The sequence below is a fragment of the Triticum urartu genome, chromosome 3A (genome assembly GCF_056163025.1).
Source record: "Triticum urartu cultivar PI428250 chromosome 3A, HENAU_Tu73, whole genome shotgun sequence".
NCBI lineage: Eukaryota > Viridiplantae > Streptophyta > Magnoliopsida > Poales > Poaceae > Triticum > Triticum urartu.
In genome coordinates this window covers 316,469,896-316,493,442 of record NC_141875.1, presented here as the reverse complement: position 1 = coordinate 316,493,442, position 23,547 = coordinate 316,469,896, and the positions used below count along the sequence as shown (strand labels likewise).

General features: G+C 44.0%; 1 pseudogene; it reads left to right on the top strand.

The window, feature by feature from the left end:
• The first annotated feature begins 652 nt into the window (after positions 1-652).
• The window catches only part of LOC147979562 (uncharacterized), a 35,292-nt pseudogene continuing 12,397 nt past the window's right edge, over positions 653-23,547 (top strand).

The following is a 23,547-nucleotide window of genomic DNA, read 5'->3' as shown; positions in this document are numbered from 1 at the left end:
GAGATGCCATATTTTACATAGGTCAATATGGTGTAATAAACACAATTTTATAGACTGCCTAAGTATTTTAAAATAAATAAAGACAGAAAAGGAAAATAAATAAAAGAAAAAAAAACTAAACTAACAAAAAAAAAGAGAAAGCCCCCCCCCCCCCCCCCGCTGGGCCAAGTGGCCCAGCTGGCCTCAGCCGACCGAACGGGCCGCCAGGCCGGCCCAGCCGGCCTCCCCATTAACCCCCACCCCTTGCCCCGAAAACCCTAACCGCACCCCACTCCTTCCCCACGTCGCTACTCCCCGCCCCTCCCCCGATCCGATCTGGATCGGGGCCCGTCACGCCCTGCGTTCGACACCGACGACACAGCCCCCCCCCCACCGCCGTCGTTGCCCGTGGCCCACGCCGGGGCCGCCTCTCACCGCAGCCGCTGGACCTCGTCGTCCCCGTCCTCAGCCCCGTAGACCGCGCACGGCGCCGCCCTCGCCGGATTCGTCAAGCCCTTCCTCGCCGGACTGCCTCCGCGACGAACTCCCTCACGCCTCGACGCCCCCACTCCCCTTCAACGCCGGTGAGGACCCCGGTCCTCCTCTCTGCCCTCTACACGTGCCGTCAGTGAGCCCTGCTGGCTCGCGCCCACGGCGGCCTCGCCTCCGTCCCATGCCCACGATTCGCCCCTCGCCCCGCAGCTTCGTGCTACAGGAGGTGCCGCTCGCGCTCCCCGCCGTGGCCATCGCCCGCACTGGCGCCCTGGCCGCGCGCCCGCATCGACCGAGCCCCGCCCGACCACCGCGGCCAAGCCACCGGCTGGCCTTCCCTGCACCGCCGCACACCCCGTGCCTCCCCGTTCGCTCCCTGCTCATCCCGCTCCGGCAACGCCCACGTCTGCCTGGCCCCGCCGCCGCCCTTGCCTGCTCGACACCGCCGCTCGCCGGTACGGGCCGGTCCTCCCCCGACCTCGTCGGCCCCGCCCCGGGCTGTCGTACCTGTCGTCGCCTCGTGCGCCCTTGGGCGTGCGCCCGCTCGGGCTGGCGCCCGACGCCCATCTCCACCCCAGCACCCGTTAGCCCGAACCACTGTGGCCCCCTGGGCCACTGACACGGGGGCCCCATGGCCCCAGAACGTTTTATTAAAAAAAAGGAATTAAAATAAAAATAAATATAAAATAAATAGAAATAATAGAAATAAAAATGATTTAATAAAATTAATTATTAATTAATTAATTAATTAAGAAATTAATTAAGTTAATTAATCCGGTTTAATTAATTTAATTAACTAGTTAAGTTTAATTAAACTGTAATTAGATTAACCTAAACCCTAATTAACCTAATTAGAGGATGACAGGTGGGTCCCCCCTGGACCCACATGTCAGGTTGACCAAGTCAACTCTGTTGACTGCCGATGTCAGCATGACATCATGCTGATGTCATTAAATCATTTTCGAATTAATTAAATAATTAATTAAATCTCAGAAATTAATAAAATCTTTAGAAAATCATATCTTTTAATCCGTAACTCGGATTAAAATATTTTCAACATGAAAGTTGCTCAGAACGACGAGACGAATTTGAATACGCAGCCCGTTTATCCGCCACGCATCCCTAGCATAGAGAACACGCAACTTTCCCCCTCTGTTTCATCTGTGCGAAAACGCGAAACACCGGGGATACTTTCCCGGATGTTTCCCCCCTTCACCGGTATCACCTCATACCGCGATAGGGCACCTCTAACGTCGTTACTTGTCATGTCATGCATCACTATGCATATGCTTGCATTATATTTATTGTTTCTTCCCCCTCTTCTCTCGCTAGACACCGAGACCGACGCCGCTGCTACCCAGTACGACTACGGTGTTGACGACCCCTCTCTCTTGCCAGAGCAACCAGGCAAGCCCCCCCTTTGATCACCAGATATCGCCTACTCTTCTCTATACTGCTTGCATTAGAGTAGTGTAGCATGTTACTGCTTTCCGTTATTCCTATCCTGATGCATAGCCTGTCCTTGCTACTACTGTTGTTACCCTTACCGCTATCCTACTGCTTAGTATAGGATGCTAGTGTTCCATCAGTGGCCCTACACTCTTGTCCGTCTGCCATGCTATACTACTGGGCCGTGATCACTTCGGGAGGTGATCACGGGCATATACTATATACTCTACATTGATACATTACCTGTGATACTGTTCGGACATGGGGGCTGAAGGGGCAGGTGGCTCCATCCCGGTAGAGGTGGGCCTGGGTTCCCGACGGCCCCCGACGGTTACTTTGAGGCGGAGCGACAGGGCAGGTTGATGAGGACATCAATACCATTGTTACACCCACAGCCCCTACTGTTACATATACTGGACCAATTACTAGAGCTCGCGCACGCCAATTAAATTACCAGGTACTTTCGTTTCTTGGTAATGATTCTAATGTTCATGAGATTATGATGCTGCCTAAATTGGATACATTTGTTTTGCTTACAAATGAAGGTCCTAGCTTGGAGAAGGATGAACATTGGAGCAAGAACACGAATGGAGTTGATGGCATGCGCAAGGGGATCAAGAACGGAGTTACAAGTGATGATTTCAAGATTTTGAAGCCGCCATAAGGAGTGCATGAAGCCTTGGACGAAATATACAAGATGCCACTTCATAATATTCGTCCATAGGCTATTCTAGGTGCTGCGTCACCTTATTAATGGGCCAGGCCCATGTAATTTCGAAATACTTAAGTATAGGCTATTTTTAGAGTCCGTATGTGTGGGGAAACAAGAGTTAGGGTTGGATTCGGACCCCACCCTCAAGGGCCACGAAATTCCCCTCTCTTCCTCCATATATACAGCCCTTAGGGCGTCGTTTAGACGGGGGTTTTGTTTAGATTAAAAGTTCGCCATAGCTGCAACTTCGCGTACTTCGTTTGTGTCCAACGACCAGACCAAGACGTCACAGAACCCCACCTTGATCAATAAAGCTTTCATCTTATATTCGCAATATCCAGATTGCAATCTCAGTTTCTTGCTTGTTCTTCGTTTGCTCGCAGGAAACAGGCCCTCGTGGTCAGGTTGATCGTGCTCCGGCGTGGTCAATAACCCCTCGGAAGTTGGTTTAGCGATTGCTAAGGCGCGACGTCTCGCACGTTCGTAGTCGGATCGTCAAGGTCGACTCCCACAGAAAACGATAGCCACCATCTCATCGAAACATCGGGACACCTTTGCCTCTATCAAGTGGTATCAGATTTCCAGGTTGCTCGGTGAGATTTTACAGTTTTTCGTAGATTAGATCTAGTCTGTTCTTCATACCTACAGTCCACGAAAAAGCCACAAAAAAATTAGGGTTAGTTCATCATATCCGAACCAATCTGAGCCTTTGCATAATTTTTTTAGGGTTTTTGCTTTGTTGAATTTGCGGTTGCATCGTCGTGTCAAGTTGCTGGTCTTAGAGTCTAGTCTTTTAGAGTTTCGAGTTCTGGTCATAAGTTGTCACGCCGCCGCCGCACCATCATCATCGCCCATCTACCACTTTTGCTTATCCGCCACCGCTCTGAATCCTTATCCATATACCACATACCACCACCGCTACCATATACCACCACCGCTACCATATACCACCACCGCTGCCATATACCACAACCATATATCCACCACCAATCCGAGTTCTTCTCATATTAGGTTTGTTCTTGAGATCAATCTCAATTCCGATTCGTGTTTCCTTGCCTGCGTAGGTCTCGGAAAAAAAAAACGAGTCTGGAGACCCCCGGGCAGTTTTTAGGCCAAAATTTTCTCGGGCAAATTTTTTTTTCCCTATCCTATTTTTAGGCTTTTCTGAGTCTTTTGAGCCACGTGCCATCATAGTGATTTTTTGTCGCACTTTTTCGTCGTCGCTGCCCTGATTTCCGAAAAAAAAAGTGGAAATTTTTTTTCCGTGCCCATACTATCAGTTTGACGAGGGAAGAGTTTTGAGACACTCGCCATTATAGTAATTTTTCGCAAAAAAAAAAAAGAGGAGCGCAAAAAAAAAAAGAGGAGCGCAAAAAAAAAAAAGAGGAGCACAAAAAAAAAGCGAAAAAAAAAGTTCCAGAGTGTGCTTTTCCCTTATTTACGTGCAGCGCCGTGATTTTGTTAGTGTTCTAGGCTCGCGTCTCTAGCACGGTCTAGCCTAGGACCAGCACAGTACCGTCGTTGAGCGTTTATTCAACTTTGCATCTCTGAATTGATTATTGCTGACCCTTTTTGCTACCATACTATAAGCCTTCCCAGCTCCACATACCTCTACGTCGTGCGTTTGACTCTCCCTGGCAATCGCTCTATCCAAGCTTTTGAGAGTTTTGACTACAACGGTTGCCGATCACCGCCTGCTGCTGGGTAAGAACTGGTAAGAATTTGAGATTTGCTTGACGGATTTGTGACACCCGCCACCACCACCTCTTGTTAGTATTCTGTAGGATCATATTCTTGTGTGTTTTCTATTGTTGCTAACCATGGCAGGATCACAAGCCGACGAGACTGACTGGGAGAACATGACGAATCAGGAGTTGCATGATAAATTTCAGCAAATGATGAATGGACAGGTGCAGGATGTGCTAAACAGATTTGAAGAGGCCATGGAGAAGATAGATGACATGGAGAAGACGTTCGAAACAAAGCTCGATGACAGGTTTAATGAATTGCTCGCGCGTCTTCCACCACCACCACCGGTTGCACCTAACGCACCTCTACAACAACAACGACGACGACTACCTACACATCGTGAAACAGCCCTCCGCCGAGCGAGCCGTCTCCCTCTTGCACCTGGCCAAACTGTTGGTGCTGCTGTTGCTACTTCTATGGCTCCTGCTGCTGATGCGGAGGAGGATGATTTTGCTGGCGATTACGAGGATGAGGTTGATCAAAATCAGAACTACGTGCCACCACCAGCACAGCAACCATCAGGTCGTCCACATGCAAATAATGGCAATGGTAGGGCTCACCCTCAGGTACGAGATCATGACCATCTCCCTAAACTAAAATTGAATATTCCACCATTTGAGGGTAGATATGTTCCTGATATATATCTTACTTGGGAGTTAGAAACTGAACAACGATTTACATGTTTACAATATCCCGAGGAGAGACGTGTTCCTGCTGCTGTTTGTGCATTCACTAGTTTTGCATGTGTTTGGTGGTCTGAGCATTGTAGATTATATCCCATTCCTGCTACTTGGGCTGCTTTGAAAACTGCTATGCGTACTCGTTGGGTTCCACCATATTATCAACGTGAATTACTTCAAAAATTGTAGCGCTTAAGATAGGGAAAAAATTCTGTAGAAGAATATTATCAGGAATTACAAACTGGCATGATTAGATGTGGTATTGTTGAGGAGAATGAAGCTATGCTTGCACGTTTTATGGGTGGATTAAATAGAGAGATTCAGACGATTCTAGAGTATAAGGAGTACACTAATATCACTCGTTTATTCCATCTTGCTTGTAAAGCTGAACGTGAAGTGCAGGATCGACAGGCATTGGCGCGGACTAACTTTTCTGCAGGTCGACCTTCTTCATGGACACCACGTGCATCATCTACTTCCACACGTTCTGCTTCACCGGCGCCGCCGTCGGCTGCCACCTCCAACCGTGATACAATAAAGCAGGCACAATCACCACTATCTGCCAAGAGCACACCTTCTGGGCCTGCAAAGAGCTCTTCTTCATCCATGGCATCAAGAGGGCAGACACATGATATTATTTGTCGACGTTGCAAGGGTGGAGGTCATTATGCGAGAGAATGCCCATCTAAGCGTGTGATGATTGTTACTGAGGATGGTGGGTATGAGTCCGCTAGTGACTATGATGAGGAGACTTTGGCTCTTATTACACGTGACGAACACGGTGGAGACGATTCTGATCATGAGACGCAATACATGGCTCCTGAAGATGCTGACAGGTATGAATGTTTAGTTGCTCAACGTGTTTTGAGTGTGCAGGTTACACAAGCGGAGCAAAATCAGAGGCATAATTTGATGAGGACATCAATACCATTGTTACACCCACAGCCCCTACTGTTACATATACTGGACCAATTACTAGAGCTCGCGCACGCCAATTAAATTACCAGGTACTTTCGTTTCTTGGTAATGATTCTAATGTTCATGAGATTATGATGCTGCCTAAATTGGATACATTTGTTTTGCTTTCAAATGAAGGGTCTAGCTTGGAGAAGGATGAACATTGGAGCAAGAACACGCATGAAGTTGATGGCATGCGCAAGGGGATCAAGAACGGAGTTACAAGTGATGATTTCAGGACTTTGAAGCCGCCATAAGGAGTGCATGAAGCCATGGACGAAATATACAAGATGCCACTTCATAATATTCGTCCATAGGCTATTCTAGGTGCTGCGTCACCTTATTAATGGGCCAGGCCCATGTAATTTCGAAATACTTAAGTATAGGCTATTTTTAGAGTCCGTATGTGTGGGGAAACAAGAGTTAGGGTTGGTTTCGGACCCCACCCTCAAGGGCCACGAAATTCCCCTCTCTTCCTCCATATATACAGCCCTTAGGGCGTCGTTTAGACTTTGGGTTTTGTTTAGATTAAAAGTTCGCCATAGCTGCAACTTCACGTACTTCGTTTGTGTCCAACGACCAGACCAAGACGTCACAGAACCCCACCTTGATCAATAAAGCTTTCATCTTATATTCGCAATATCCAGATTGCAATCTCAGTTTCTTGCTTGTTCTTCGTTTGCTCGCAGGAAACAGGCCCTCGTGGTCAGGTTGATCGTGCTCCGGCGTGGTCAATAACCCCTCGGAAGTTGGTTTAGCGATTGCTAAGGCGCGACGTCTCGCACGTTCGTAGTCGGATCGTCAAGGTCGACTCCCACAGAAAACGATAGACACCATCTCATCGAAACATCGGGACACCTTTGCCCCTATCAAGTGGTATCAGATTTCCAGGTTGCTCGGTGAGATTTTACAGTTTTTCGTAGATTAGATCGAGTCTGTTCTTCATACCTACAGTCCACGAAAAAGCCACACAAAAAAAAATTAGGGTTAGTTCATCATATCCGAACCAATCTGAGCCTTTGCATAATCTTTTTAGGGTTTTTGCTTTGTTGAATTTGCGGTTGCATCGTCGTGTCAAGTTGCTGGTCTTAGAGTCTAGTCTTTTAGAGTTTCGAGTTCTGGTCACAAGTTGTCACGCCACCGCCGCACCATCATCATCGCCCATCTACCACTTTTGCTTATCCGCCACCGCTCTGAATCCACCATATATCCACCACCAATCCGAGTTCTTCTCATATTAGGTTTGTTCTTGAGATCAATCTCAATTCCGATTCGTGTTTCCTTGCCTGCGTAGGTCTCGGAAAAAAAAAAGAGTCTGGAGACCCCCGGGCAGTTTCTAGGCCAAAATTTTCACGGGCAAAAATATTTTTTCCCTATCCTATTTTTAGGCTTTTCTGAGTCTTTTGAGCCACGTGCCATCATAGTGATTTTTTGTCGCACTTTTTCGTCGTCGCTGCCCTGATTTCCGAAAAAAAAAGTGAAAAAAAAATTTCGTGCCCATCCTATTAGTTTGACGAGGGAAGAGTTTTGAGACACTCGCCATTATAGTAATTTTTCGCAAAAAAAAAAGAGGAGCGCAAAAAAAAAAGAGGAGCGCAAAAAAAAAAAAGAGGAGCGCAAAAAAAAAGCAAAAAAAAAAAAGAGTTCCAGAGTGTGCTTTTCCCTGATTTACGTGCAGCGCCGTGATTTTGTTAGTGTTCTAGGCTCGCGTCTCTAGCACGGTCTAGCCTAGGACCAGCACAGTACCGTCGTTGAGCGTTTATTCAACTTTGCATCTCTGAATTGATTATTGCTGACCCTTTTTGCTACCATACTATAAGCCTTCCCAGCTCCACATACCTCTACGTCGTGCGTTTGACTCTCCCTGGCAATCGCTCTATCCAAGCTTTTGAGAGTTTTGACTACAACGGTTGCCGATCACCGCCTGCTGCTGGGTAAGAACTGGTAAGAATTTGAGATTTGCTTGACGGATTTGTGACACCCGCCACCACCACCTCTTGTTAGTATTCTGTAGGATCATATTCTTGTGTGTTTTCTATTGTTGCTAACCATGGCAGGATCACAAGCCGACGAGACTGACTGGGAGAACATGACGAATCAGGAGTTGCATGATAAATTTCAGCAAATGATGAATGGACAGGTGCAGGATGTGCTAAACAGATTTGAAGAGGCCATGGAGAAGATAGATGACATGGAGAAGACGTTCGAAACAAAGCTCGATAACAGGTTTAATGAATTGCTCGCGCGTCTTCCACCACCACCACCGGCTGCACCTAACGCACCTCTACAACAACAACAACGACGACTACCTACACATCGTGAAACAGCCCTCCGCCGAGCGAGCCGTCTCCCTCTTGCACCTGGCCAAACTGTTGGTGCTCCTGTTGCTACTTCTGTGGCTCCTGCTGCTGATGCGGAGGAGGATGATTTTGCTGGCGATTACGAGGATGAGGTTGATCAAAATCAGAACTACGTGCCACCACCAGCACAGCAACCATCAGGTCGTCCACATGCAAATAATGGCAATGGTAGGGCTCACCCTCAGGTACGAGATCATGACCATCTCCCTAAACTAAAATTGAATATTCCACCATTTGAGGGTAGATATGTTCCTGATATATACCTTACTTGGGAGTTAGAAACTGAACAACGATTTACATGTTTACAATATCCCGAGGAGAGACGTGTTCCTGCTGCTGTTTGTGCATTCACTAGTTTTGCATGTGTTTGGTGGTCTGAGCATTGTAGATTATATCCCATTCCTGCTACTTGGGCTGCTTTGAAAACTGCTATGCGTACTCGTTGGGTTCCACCATATTATCAACGTGAATTACTTCAAAAATTGCAGCGCTTAAGACAGGGAAAAAATTCTGTAGAAGAATATTATCAGGAATTACAAACTGGCATGATTAGATGTGGTATTGTTGAGGAGAATGAAGCTATGCTTGCACGTTTTATGGGTGGATTAAATAGAGAGATTCAGACGATTCTAGAGTATAAGGAGTATACTAATATCACTCGTTTATTCCATCTTGCTTGTAAAGCTGAACGTGAAGTGCAGGATCGACAGGCATTGGCGCGGACTAACTTTTCTGCAGGTCGACCTTCTTCATGGACACCACGTGCATCATCTACTTCCACACGTTCTGCTTCACCGGCGCCTCCGTCGGCTGCCACCTCCAACCGTGATACAATAAAGCAGGCACAATCACCACTATCTGCCAAGAGCACACCTTTTGGGCCTGCAAAGAGCTCTTCTTCATCCATGGCATCAACAGGGCAAACACATGATATTATTTGTCGACGTTGCAAGGGTGGAGGTCATTATGCGAGAGAATGCCCATCTAAGCGTGTGATGATTGTTACTGAGGATGGTGGGTATGAGTCCGCTAGTGACTATGATGAGGAGACTTTGGCTCTTATTACACGTGACGAACACGGTGGAGACGATTCTGATCATGAGACGCAATACATGGCTCCTGAAGATGCTGACAGGTATGAATGTTTAGTTGCTCAACGTGTTTTGAGTGTGCAGGTTACACAAGCTGAGCAAAATCAGAGGCATAATTTGTTCCATACAAAGGGAGTTGTGAAGGAACGTTCTGTTCGCGTGATCATAGATGGAGGGAGTTGCAACAACTTGGCTAGCATCGAGATGGTGGAGAAGCTATCTCTCACCACCAGACCACATCCACATCCTTACTACATCCAATGGTTCAACAACAGCGGCAAGGTTAAGGTAACACGTACTGTTCGTGTGCATTTTAGTATCTCTACATATGCTGATTATGTTGATTGTGATGTGGTACCGATGCAAGCATGTTCCTTATTACTTGGTAGACCATGGCAATTTGATAAAAATTCTATTCACCATGGTAGAAACAATCAGTATACTCTTGTTCATAAGGATAAAAATATTACTTTGCTTCCTATGACTCCTGATTCCATTTTGAAAGATGATATTAATAGAGCTAATAAAGCAAAACAGGAGAAAACTAAGAGTGAAAATCAGATTGTGGCAAAAGAATTTGAGCAACAAATGCAGCCTAATAATAATAAACAATCTAGTGTTGCTTCTGAAATTAAATTGAAAAGTGCATGTTTACTTGCCACCAAATCTGATATTGATGATCTAGATTTTAGCAAATCTGTTTGCTATGCTTTTGTGTGCAAAGAGGCATTATTTTCATTCGAGGACATGCCTTCCTCTTTGCCTCCTGCTGTCACTAACATTTTGCAGGAGTTCGCCGACGTCTTTCCACAAGACGTGCCACCGGGATTACCACCTATTCGCGGGATTGAGCATCAAATTGACTTAATTCCCGGTGCATCATTACCCAACCGGGCACCATACCGTACCAATCCAGAGGAGACGAAGGAGATTATGCGTCAAGTACAAGAACTGCTCGACAAAGGTTATATACGTGAATCCCTTAGTCCTTGTGCTGTTCCTATCATTTTAGTGCCGAAAAAGGATGGTACGTCGCGTATGTGCGTTGATTGTAGAGGCATTAATAATATTACTATTCGTTATCGTCATCCTATTCCTAGGCTAGATGATATGCTTGATGAATTAAGTGGCTCTACAATATTCTCCAAAGTTGATTTGCGTAGTGGTTACCGTCAAATTCGTATGAAATTGGGAGATGAATGGAAAACAGCATTTAAAACTAAGTTTGGATTATATGAGTGGTTAGTCATGCCTTTTGGGTTAACTAATGCACCTAGTACTTTCATGAGGTTAATGAACGAAGTTTTACGTGCTTTCATTGGACGATTTGTGGTAGTTTACTTTGATGACATATTGATTTATAGCAAATCTTTGGAGGAACATTTGGAACATTTACGTGCTGTTTTTATTGCTCTACGTGATGCACGTTTGTTTGGTAACCTTGGAAAGTGCACCTTTTGCACCGACCGAGTATCTTTTCTTGGCTATGTTGTTACTCCACAGGGAATTGAAGTTGATAAAGCCAAGATTGAAGCTATTGAGAGTTGGCCGCAGCCCAAAACGGTCACACAAGTGAGGAGTTTCCTTGGCCTCGCTGGTTTCTATAGGCGTTTTGTGAGAGATTTCAGCACCATTGCTGCACCTCTCAACGAGCTTACAAAGAAGGATGTACCTTTTGTTTGGGGTACCGCACAGGAGGAAGCCTTCACGGTATTGAAAGGTAAGTTGACACATGCTCCTTTACTCCAACTTCCTAATTTCAATAAGACTTTTGAGCTTGAATGTGATGCTAGTGGAATTGGATTAGGAGGTGTGTTATTACAAGATGGGAAACCTGTTGCATACTTTTCTGAAAAATTGAGTGGGCCTAGTCTGAACTATTCTACTTATGATAAAGAATTATATGCTCTTGTTCGGACCTTAGAAACATGGCAACATTATTTATGGCCCAAGGAATTTGTTATACATTCTGATCATGAATCTTTGAAACACATTAAAAGTCAAGCAAAACTGAACCGTCGACATGCTAAATGGGTTGAATTCATTGAGACTTTCCCTTATGTGATTAAACACAAGAAGGGTAAAGAAAATGTTATTGCTGATGCCTTGTCTCGTCGTTATACTATGCTTTCACAACTTGACTTTAAAATATTTGGTTTGGAGACCATCAAGGATCAATATGTTAATGATGCTGAATTTAAAGATGTATTGCAGAATTGTAAGGAAGGGAGAACTTGGAACAAGTTCGTTCTTAACGATGGATTTGTGTTTCGTGCTAACAAGCTATGCATTCCAGCTAGCTCCGTTCGTCTTTTGTTGTTGCAGGAGGCGCATGGAGGAGGATTAATGGGACACTTTGGCGTCAAGAAGACGGAGGATATACTTGCTACACATTTCTTTTGGCCAAAGATGAGACGGGATGTTGAGCGTTTTGTTGCTCGCTGCACTACATGTCAAAGAGCTAAGTCACGACTCAATCCTCATGGTTTATATATGCCTTTGCCTGTACCTAGTGTTCCTTGGGAGGATATATCTATGGACTTTGTTTTAGGTTTACCTCGAACAAAGAAGGGAAGGGATAGCATATTTGTTGTCGTGGATAGGTTCTCGAAAATGGCACACTTTATACCATGTCATAAAAGCGATGATGCTGTTAATGTTGCTGATTTGTTCTTTCGTGAAATTATTCGCTTACATGGTGTGCCAAATACTATTGTTTCAGATCGTGATACTAAATTTCTTAGCCACTTTTGGAGATGTTTATGGGCTAAGTTGGGGACTAAGCTGCTTTTTAGTACTACTTGTCACCCCCAAACTGATGGACAAACTGAAGTAGTCAATAGAACATTGTCTACTATGCTTCGGGCTGTTTTGAAGAATAACAAGAAAATGTGGGAAGAATGCTTGCCTCATATTGAATTTGCTTATAATCGTGCATTGCATTCTACTACGAAGATGTGCCCTTTTGAAATTGTGTATGGTTTCCTACCTCGTGCACCTATTGATTTGTTGCCTCTTCCATCTTCGGAGAAGGTTAATTTTGATGCTAAAGAACGTTCTGAATTGATTTTAAAAATGCATGAGTTAACTAAGGAAAACATTGAGCGTATGAATGCTAAATATAAACTTGCTGGAGATAAGGGTAGAAAACATGTTGTGTTTGCACCTGGAGATCTTGTTTGGTTACATTTGCGTAAAGATAGATTTCCTAATCTGCGCAAATCAAAGCTAATGCCACGTGCTGATGGTCCTTTTAAGGTTTTAGAGAAAATAAATGATAATGCATATAAACTTGAGCTACCTGCAGATTTTGGGGTTAGTCCCACTTTTAATATTGCAGATTTGAAGCCTTATCTGGGTGAGGAAGATGAGCTTTCGTCGAGGACGACTTCATTTCAAGAAGGGGAGGATGATGAGGACATCAATACCATTGTTACACCCACAGCCCCTACTGTTACATATACTGGACCAATTACTAGAGCTCGCGCACGCCAATTAAATTACCAGGTACTTTCGTTTCTTGGTAATGATTCTAATGTTCATGAGATTATGATGCTGCCGAAATTGGATACATTTGTTTTGCTTTCAAATGAAGGGTCTAGCTTGGAGAAGGATGAACATTGGAGCAAGAACACGCATGAAGTTGATGGCATGCGCAAGGGGATCAAGAACGGAGTTACAAGTGATGATTTCAGGACTTTGAAGCCGCCATAAGGAGTGCATGAAGCCATGGACGAAATATACAAGATGCCACTTCATAATATTCGTCCATAGGCTATTCTAGGTGCTGCGTCACCTTATTAATGGGCCAGGCCCATGTAATTTCGAAATACTTAAGTATAGGCTATTTTTAGAGTCCGTATGTGTGGGGAAACAAGAGTTAGGGTTGGTTTCGGACCCCACCCTCAAGGGCCACGAAATTCCCCTCTCTTCCTCCATATATACAGCCCTTAGGGCGTCGTTTAGACTTTGGGTTTTGTTTAGATTAAAAGTTCGCCATAGCTGCAACTTCACGTACTTCGTTTGTGTCCAACGACCAGACCAAGACGTCACAGAACCCCACCTTGATCAATAAAGCTTTCATCTTATATTCGCAATATCCAGATTGCAATCTCAGTTTCTTGCTTGTTCTTCGTTTGCTCGCAGGAAACAGGCCCTCGTGGTCAGGTTGATCGTGCTCCGGCGTGGTCAATAACCCCTCGGAAGTTGGTTTAGCGATTGCTAAGGCGCGACGTCTCGCACGTTCGTAGTCGGATCGTCAAGGTCGACTCCCACAGAAAACGATAGACACCATCTCATCGAAACATCGGGACACCTTTGCCCCTATCATAATTTGTTCCATACAAAGGGAGTTGTGAAGGAACGTTCTGTTCACGTGATCATAGATGGAGGGAGTTGCAACAACTTGGCTAGCATCGAGATGGTGGAGAAGCTATCTCTCACCACAAGACCACATCCACATCCTTACTACATCCAATGGTTCAACAATAGCGGCAAGGTTAAGGTAACACGTACTGTTCGTGTGCATTTTAGTATCTCTACATATGCTGATTATGTTGATTGTGATGTGGTACCTATGCAAGCATGTTCCTTATTACTTGGTAGACCATGGCAATTTGATAAAAATTCTATTCACCATGGTAGAAACAATCAGTATACTCTTGTTCATAAGGATAAAAATATTACTTTGCTTCCTATGACTCCTGATTCCATTTTGAAAGATGATATTAATAGAGCTAATAAAGCAAAACAGGAGAAAACTAAGAGTGAAAATCAGATTGTGGCAAAAGAATTTGAGCAACAAATGCAGCCTAATAATAATAAACAATCTAGTGTTGCTTCTGAAATTAAATTGAAAAGTGCATGTTTACTTGCCACCAAATCTGATATTGATGATCTAGATTTTAGCAAATCTGTTTGCTATGCTTTTGTGTGCAAAGAGGCATTATTTTCATTCGAGGACGCGCCTTCCTCTTTGCCTCCTGCTGTCACTAACATTTTGCAGGAGTTCGCCGACGTCTTTCCACAAGACGTGCCACCGGGATTACCACCTATTCGCGGGATTGAGCATCAAATTGACTTAATTCCCGGTGCATCATTACCCAACCGTGCACCATACCGTACCAATCCAGAGGAGACGAAGGAGATTATGCGTCAAGTACAAGAACTGCTCGACAAAGGTTATATACGCGAATCCCTTAGTCATTGTGCTGTTCCTATCATTTTAGTGCCGAAAAAGGATGGTACGTCGCGTATGTGCGTTGATTGTAGAGGCATTAATAATATTACTATTCGTTATCGTCATCCTATTCCTAGGCTAGATGATATGCTTGATGAATTGAGTGGCTCTACAATATTCTCCAAAGTTGATTTACGTAGTGGTTACAATCAAATTCGTATGAAATTGGGAGATGAATGGAAAACAGCATTTAAAACTAAGTTTGGATTATATGAGTGGTTAGTCATGCCTTTTGGGTTAACTAATGCACCTAGTACTTTCATGAGGTTAATGAACGAAGTTTTACGTGCCTTCATTGGACGATTTGTGGTAGTTTACTTTGATGACATATTGATTTATAGCAAATCTTTGGAGGACCATTTGGAACATTTACGTGCTGTTTTTATTGCTCTACGTGATGCACGTTTGTTTGGTAACCTTGGAAAGTGCACCTTTTGCACCGACCGAGTATCTTTTCTTGGCTATGTTGTTACTCCACAGGGAATTGAAGTTGATAAAGCCAAGATTGAAGCTATTGAGAGTTGGCCGCAGCCCAAAACGGTCACACAAGTGAGGAGTTTCCTTGGCCTCGCTGGTTTCTATAGGCGTTTTGTGAGACATTTCAGCACCATTGCTGCACCTCTCAACGAGCTTACAAAGAAGGATGTACCTTTTGTTTGGGGTACCGCACAGGAAGAAGCCTTCACGGTATTGAAAGATAAGTTAACACATGCTCCTTTACTCCAACTTCCTAATTTCAATTAGACTTTTGAGCTTGAATGTGATGCTAGTGGAATTGGATTAGGAGGTGTGTTATTACAAGATGGAAAACCTGTTGCATACTTTTCTGAAAAATTGAGTGGGCCTAGTCTGAACTGTTCTACTTATGATAAAGAATTATATGCTCTTGTTCGGACCTTAGAAACATGGCAACATTATTTATGGCCCAAGGAATTTGTTATACATTCTGATCATGAATCTTTGAAACACATTAAAAGTCAAGCAAAACTGAACCGTAGACATGCTAAATGGGTTGAATTCATTGAGACTTTCCCTTATGTCATTAAACACAAGAAAGGTAAAGAAAATGTTATTGCTGATGCCTTGTCTCGTCGTTATACTATGCTTTCACAACTTGACTTTAAAATATTTGGTTTGGAGACCACCAAGGATCAATATGTTAATGATGCTGAATTTAAAGATGTATTGCAGAATTGTAAGGAAGGGAGAACTTGGAACAAGTTCGTTCTTAACGATGGATTTGTGTTTCGTGCTAACAAGCTATGCATTCCAGCTAGCTCCGTTCGTCTTTTGTTATTGCAGGAGGCGCATGGAGGAGGATTAATGGGACACTTTGGCGTCAAGAAGACGGAGGATATACTTGCTACACATTTCTTTTGGCCAAAGATGAGACGGGATGTTGAGCGTTTTGTTGCTCGCTGCACTACATGTCAAAGAGCTAAGTCACGACTCAATCCTCATGGTTTATATATGCCTTTGCCTGTACCTAGTGTTCCTTGGGAGGATATATCTATGGACTTTGTTTTAGGTTTACCTCGAACAAAGAAGGGGAGGGATAGCATATTTGTTGTCGTGGATAGGTTCTCGAAAATGGCACACTTTATACCATGTCATAAAAGCGATGATGCTGTTAATGTTGCTGATTTGTTCTTTCGTGAAATTATTCGCTTACATGGTGTGCCAAATACTATTGTTTCAGATCGTGATACTAAATTTCTTAGCCACTTTTGGAGATGTTTATGGGCTAAGTTGGGGACTAAGCTGCTTTTTAGTACTACTTGTCACCCCCAAACTGATGGACAAACTGAAGTAGTCAATAGAACATTGTCTACTATGCTTAGGGCTGTTTTGATGAATAACAAGAAAATGTGGGAAGAATGCTTGCCTCATATTGAATTTGCTTATAATCGTTCATTGCATTCTACTACTAAGATGTGCCCTTTTGAAATTGTGTATGGTTTCCTACCTCGTGCACCTATTGATTTGTTGCCTCTTCCATCTTCGGAGAAGGTTAATTTTGATGCTAAAGAACGTTCTGAATTGATTTTAAAAATGCATGAGTTAACTAAGGAAAACATTGAGCGTATGAATGCTAAATATAAACTTGCTGGAGATAAGGGTAGAAAACATGTTGTGTTTGCACCTGGAGATCTTGTTTGGTTACATTTGCGTAAAGATAGATTTCCTAATCTGCGCAAATCAAAGCTAATGCCACGTGCTGATGGTCCTTTTAAGGTTTTAGAGAAAATAAATGATAATGCATATAAACTTGAGCTACCTGCAGATTTTGGGGTTAGTCCCACTTTTAACATTGCAGATTTGAAGCCTTATTTGGGTGAGGAAGATGAGCTTCCGTCGAGGACGACTTCACTTCAAGAAGGGGAGGATGATGAGGACATCAATACCATTGTTACACCCACAGCCCCTACTGTTACATATACTGGACCAATTACTAGAGCTCGCGCACGCCAATTAAATTACCAGGTACTTTCGTTTCTTGGTAATGATTCTAATGTTCATGAGATTATGATGCTGCCTAAATTGGATACATTTGTTTTGCTTACAAATGAAGGTCCTAGCTTGGAGAAGGATGAACATTGGAGCAAGAACACGAATGGAGTTGATGGCATGCGCAAGGGGATCAAGAACAGAGTTACAAGTGATGATTTCAGGACTTTGAAGCCGCCATAAGGAGTGCATGAAGCCTTGGACGAAATATACAAGATGCCACTTCATAATATTCGTCCATAGGCTATTCTAGGTGCTGCGTCACCTTATTAATGGGTCAGGCCCATGTAATTTCGAAATACTTAAGTATAGGCTATTTTTAGAGTCCGTATGTGTGGGGAAACAAGAGTTAGGGTTGGATTCGGACCCCACCCTCAAGGGCCACGAAATTCCCCTCTCTTCCTCCATATATACAGCCCTTAGGGCGTCGTTTAGACGGGGTTTTGTTTAGATTAAAAGTTCGCCATAGCTGCAACTTCGCGTACTTCGTTTGTGTCCAACGACCAGACCAAGACGTCACAGAACCCCACCTTGATCAATAAAGCTTTCATCTTATATTCGCAATATCCAGATTGCAATCTCAGCTTCTTGCTTGTTCTTCGTTTGCTCGCAGGAAACAGGCCCTCGTGGTCAGGTTGATCGTGCTCCGGCGTGGTCAATAACCCCTCGGAAGTTGGTTTAGCGATTGCTAAGGCGCGACGTCTCGCACGTTCGTAGTCGGATCGTCAAGGTCGACTCCCACAGAAAACGATAGCCACCATCTCATCGAAACATCGGGACACCTTTGCCTCTATCACAAGTTGAGACCACCTAGGAGAGAGGTGGGCCTGGCCCTGGTCGGCGTTCGCAGATACTTAACACGCTTAACGAGATCTGGGTATTTGATCTGAGTCTGGCCATTTGGTCTATACGCACTAACCATCTACGCGGGAGTAGTTATGGGTATCCCGGCGTCGTGGTATCAGCCGAAGCCTTCGTGACGTCAGCGACTGAGTGGCGCGCGCCGGATTGGACTGGAAGGCCACTAGGCTAGGTCTGCTTTCGGCCGCGTTCGCAACGTGCAGGTGTGCTAAGGGCGATGGGCCCAGACCCCTGGGCGCTTAGGTTTAGACCGGTGTGCTGACCTCTCTGTTGGTCTAGGTGGGGCTACGACGTGTTGATCTTCCGAGGCCGGGCATGACCCAGGAAAGTGTGTCCGGCCAAATGGGATCGAGCGTGTTGGGGTATGTGGTGCACCCCTGCAGGGAAGTTAATCTATTCGAATAGCCATGATCTTCGGTAACAGGACGACTTGGAGTTGTATCTTGACCTTATGACAACTAGAACCGGATACTTAATAAAACACACCCTTCCAAGTGCCAGATACAACCGGTGGTCGCTCTCTCACAGGGCGACGAGGGGAGGATCATCGGTTAGGGTTATGCTATGCGATGATACTTGGAGGACTTCAGTCTACTCCCTTCTACATGCTGCAAGACGGAGGCTGCCAGAAGCGTAGTCTTCGAAAGGATTAGCTATCCCCCTCTTATTCTGGCTTTCTGCAGTTCAGTCCACCGATATGGCCCTTTACACATTTACCCATGCATATGTAGTATAGCTCCTTGCTTGCGAGTACTTTGGATGAGTACTCACGGTTGCTTTCTCCCTCTCTTCCCCTATCCCTTTTACCTGGTTGTCGCAACCAGATGTTGGAGCCCAGGAGCCAGACGCCACCGTCGACGACGACTCCTACTACACCGGAGGTGCCTACTACTACGTGCTGCCCGCTGACGACGACCAGGAGTAGTTAGGAGGATCCCAGGCAGGAGGCCTGCGCCTCTTTCGATCTGTATCCCAGTTTGTGCTAGCCTTCTTAAGGCAAACTTGTTTAACTTATGTCTGTACTCAGATATTGTTGCTTCCGTGATGAGGACATGACTACCTTCGATACGACCAAAAATATTGCATACATGCATATTTGTCAGGTGATTTCTAATGCAAACTATTCAATAATCTATTTATGTTATCCGGAACAAAAATACTTCACACACTTTTGTGTTTTGTCTAATTGCAGGTGTATGGGACATTTGTATGATCCACATATAAAGATAAGGGAAAAGGAGAAGTTTATGTTGTGTTCAAAAAGTCCTCTCACGTCACTTTTGGGCCAAGAGAAGATAGAGTCCAAGTCTTTCACGTTCTGGATTCAGATTCGGACTGCACAGACATACCTGACTCAAAACGCCAACAACTTTTTCATACGGACTCCGAAGGAGGATCATCGGTTAGGGTTATGCTATGCGATGATACTTGGAGGACTTCAGTCTACTCCCTTCTACATGCTGCAAGACGGAGGCTGCCAGAAGCGTAGTCTTCGAAAGGATTAGCTATCCCCCTCTTATTCTGGCTTTCTGCAGTTCAGTCCACCGATATGGCCCTTTACACATTTACCCATGCATATGTAGTATAGCTCCTTGCTTGCGAGTACTTTGGATGAGTACTCACGGTTGCTTTCTCCCTCTCTTCCCCTATCCCTTTTACCTGGTTGTCGCAACCAGATGTTGGAGCCCAGGAGCCAGACGCCACCGTCGACGACGACTCCTACTACACCGTAGGTGCCTACTACTACGTGCTGCCCGCTGACGACGACCAGGAGTAGTTAGGAGGATCCCAGGCAGGAGGCCTGCGCCTCTTTCGATCTGTATCCCAGTTTGTGCTAGCCTTCTTAAGGCAAACTTGTTTAACTTATGTCTGTACTCAGATATTGTTGCTTCCATGATGAGGACATGACTACCTTCGATACGACCAAAAATATTGCATACATGCATATTTGTCAGGTGATTTCTAATGCAAACTATTCAATAATCTATTTATGTTATCTGGAACAAAAATACTTCACACACTTTTGTGTTTTGTCTAATTGCAGGTGTATGGGACATTTGTATGATCCACATATAAAGATAAGGGAAAAGGAGAAGTTTATGTTGTGTTCAAAAAGTCCTCTCACGTCACTTTTGGGCCAAGAGAAGATAGAGTCCAAGTCTTTCACGTTCTGGATTCAGATTCGGACTGCACAGACATACCTGACTCAAAACGCCAACAACTTTTTCATACGGACTCCGAATTGGGTGATTCTTCCAGATGATGAGGACATGACTACCTTCGATACGACCAAAAATATTGCATACATGCATATTTGTCAGGTGATTTCTAATGCAAACTATTCAATAATCTATTTATGTTATCCGGAACAAAAATACTTCACACACTTTTGTGTTTTGTCTAATTGCAGGTGTATGGGACATTTGTATGATCCACATATAAAGATAAGGGAAAAGGAGAAGTTTATGTTGTGTTCAAAAAGTCCTCTCACGTCACTTTTGGGCCAAGAGAAGATAGAGTCCAAGTCTTTCACGTTCTGGATTCAGATTCGGACTGCACAGACATACCTGACTCAAAACGCCAACAACTTTTTCATACGGACTCCGAATTGGGTGATTCTTTTTTTGTTGGAAACTAGATTTCGTGTTCTTTCCAACCCAATTGGATTCACCTTCAAATTCGTCCGGAGCGTTGATTTACGGACGAAACAATCTGACGTTGCAGCAGAATCCGAGTCAAACTACAAGCCCAAAGGTGTTGCATCACCTCCACTTGGGCCCATGAGCCTTGTACGACCTAGGGTTAGTTTTAGGCTGCCTTGGGACGTCCTCCCACCTCCTTGGCCGCCACCCCTTGCTCCTATATAAGTAGATCCATCTAGTAGCTTTTTCCTTGGGATTTGTTTAGTTAAAAGTTAGCAATTGCAACTTCGTGTACTTCGTTTGTGTCCAACGACCAGACCAAGACCGCTTACGGATCCCCACCATTATCAATACCTCATATATATTTGCAATATTCAGATTGCTTTATCATATTCTTGCTCGTTCTTCGATTGCTTGCAGGAATAGACCTTCATGGTCAGGCTGACCGTGCTTCCGGCATCGTCAGTAACCTCAGGAGATTGGTTTAGCGATTGCTAAGGCGCAACGTCGTGCACGTTTGTAGTCGGATCGTCAAAGTCGTCTCCACCAAATCGATAGTTATCATCTCATCGAAAGATCGGGACCCTCGCCTCTATCAAGTGGTATCAGTTTTCAGGTTGCTCGGTGTGAGAATTTCCAGTTTTCCTAGATTAGATTTATTTTCTTACCTATTGTCCAAGAAAAAGCCACAAAAAAGAGTTAGATCTATTCATCCTTGGTCCAAGCCAGTCTGAGCCTTTGCAATTTTCTTTTCATTGCTTGCATAGTTGAATTATCGGTTGCATCGTCGTGTCGAGTTGCTGGTCTTAGTGTCTAGTTCGTTTAGAGTTTCGAGTTCTGTTCACATTAGTCACGCCACCGCTGCATCATTATCTCTTTCGTTGTCCACCACCCATCCATCAATTTCCACCACGTGCTACCCACCATTCATTGTCATAATAATAGTTGAGATCGTTCACGTCTTCACTTGATCCAATCTGCATCTTATCTAGTTTGTTTTGGAAAGAGGAAGAAAAAAAAAGAGAGAAAAAAAAAACGAGAGGAAAAAAAAAGAGAAAAAAAAAGTCAGAGAAAAAAAGGAGAGAAAGAAAAAAAAAGTGTGAGGAAAAAAAAAGAGAAAAAAAAAACAAAATTCGGATCTTTTTAGGCTCAATCTCGTAGTTGAATTCGGATTGGAATCTGTTTTGTGCACTGTTCAGTAAAACAGCTTGGCTGTTGTTTCACATCATTATCTTTACTGCCGTTGTGATCTTCACTTATATCTTGATGTCCAGAGCTACTTAGTATCCTTCATTGATGCTGGTTGTGCTACGACGTGACCTCATTAGTGTTCTAGGCTCGCGTCTCTAGTTCGGTCTAGCCTAGGACCAGCACAGTATCGTCGTTGAGCGTTTATTCAACATTGCATCTCTGAATTGATTATTGCTAATCTTTTGCTACCATATATAGCCAACCCAGCTCCACATATTTCTACACCGTGTATACGCACGTTCCCCTGGCAATCGCTTTACACAATCTTCGGAGTTATTTGACACCGCTGGTTGCCTGTCACCACCTGCTGCATGGTAAGAACTTGTAAGATATTGATATTTGCTTTACTATGAGCACTTTACAACCACATCCTAGTAGTTCATAGGAACATTATTCTCGAATTTTGGTTCTTGTTTCTACTAATCATGACAGGTTCCAGAGATAGAAGTTCTTGGACGACGGACACATCTTCACCATCACGAGAGTTGGGACAACACACACAAGCATATGGTCAGGTTATCTCTTTACCATCATTTGAGGGTAGATTTAATCCTGCTATTTATCTAGCTTGGGAGCTTGAAGTAGAACAAGTTTTTAGTCACCATGATTTTTCTGAACTTGAGAGAGTACGAGCTACCATTAGAGCATTTACTGGTTTTGCTTCTGTTTGGTGGAGTGTACATTGTAAGAAAAACATTGATAACCAACCCACAACTTGGAAAGTTTTGAAAGCTGTAATGAGACAACAATTTTTCCCTCCTTATTATCGTCGTGAATTGCTTCGCAAATTTGAACAATTTAAACAAGGCAACAACACTGTTCATGCTTACTACCAAGAGTTCAAATCTTATATGCATCATTGTGACATAGAAGAATCTGAGAATGATACAATGAATAGATTTTTTGGTGGTTTGAACCATAATATTCAGGCAAGATTTCAGTATATTCCTCGTTGCATTACTGGTATGTATGTCCGTGCCTGTACCTTTGAGAGACAGATACAGGAGGATGCATTAGGTGACTACGACAACTACTATTCCAGTTCATGCTCACCACCGCCGGTGGGTTCCTCCATCATTGCACCTCGGATTATGAGCACGGCATCATCTCAAGGGTATGGTACATTGTCAACGTCCATACCTACATCAGCTACATCTTTGCCACAAGGTAACAGTAAAGGTATTGATGATATAACTTCACATGAGAATGATGCATGTCTAGTTAACCTGAATGCGTCATGTATTGAGTTACCTGTTGATTTGAGCACACCACCAATTTTAGAGAATCTTGTTACTGTCATGAATGCGTCATGTGATCAAACAACTAAAATATCAATAATTTTGAGTGCACCCATTGAATTAACTGTTGATGCAAAAGAACTAATGTTTAATCATTTTGATATGGCCTCCAATCTTGGTGATGATTCTGTGTCCAATGACTTATTGCATGTTTGCTTATTTAAGCATGTCGTAGCATGTAAATTTGATGCAAGTAAGGTTTATTCACCAAAGTTGGGATGGTTTAATGATGAACATTGCGAATCTTTTGAAATGAATAAGAGCTTCACTTATATGTGC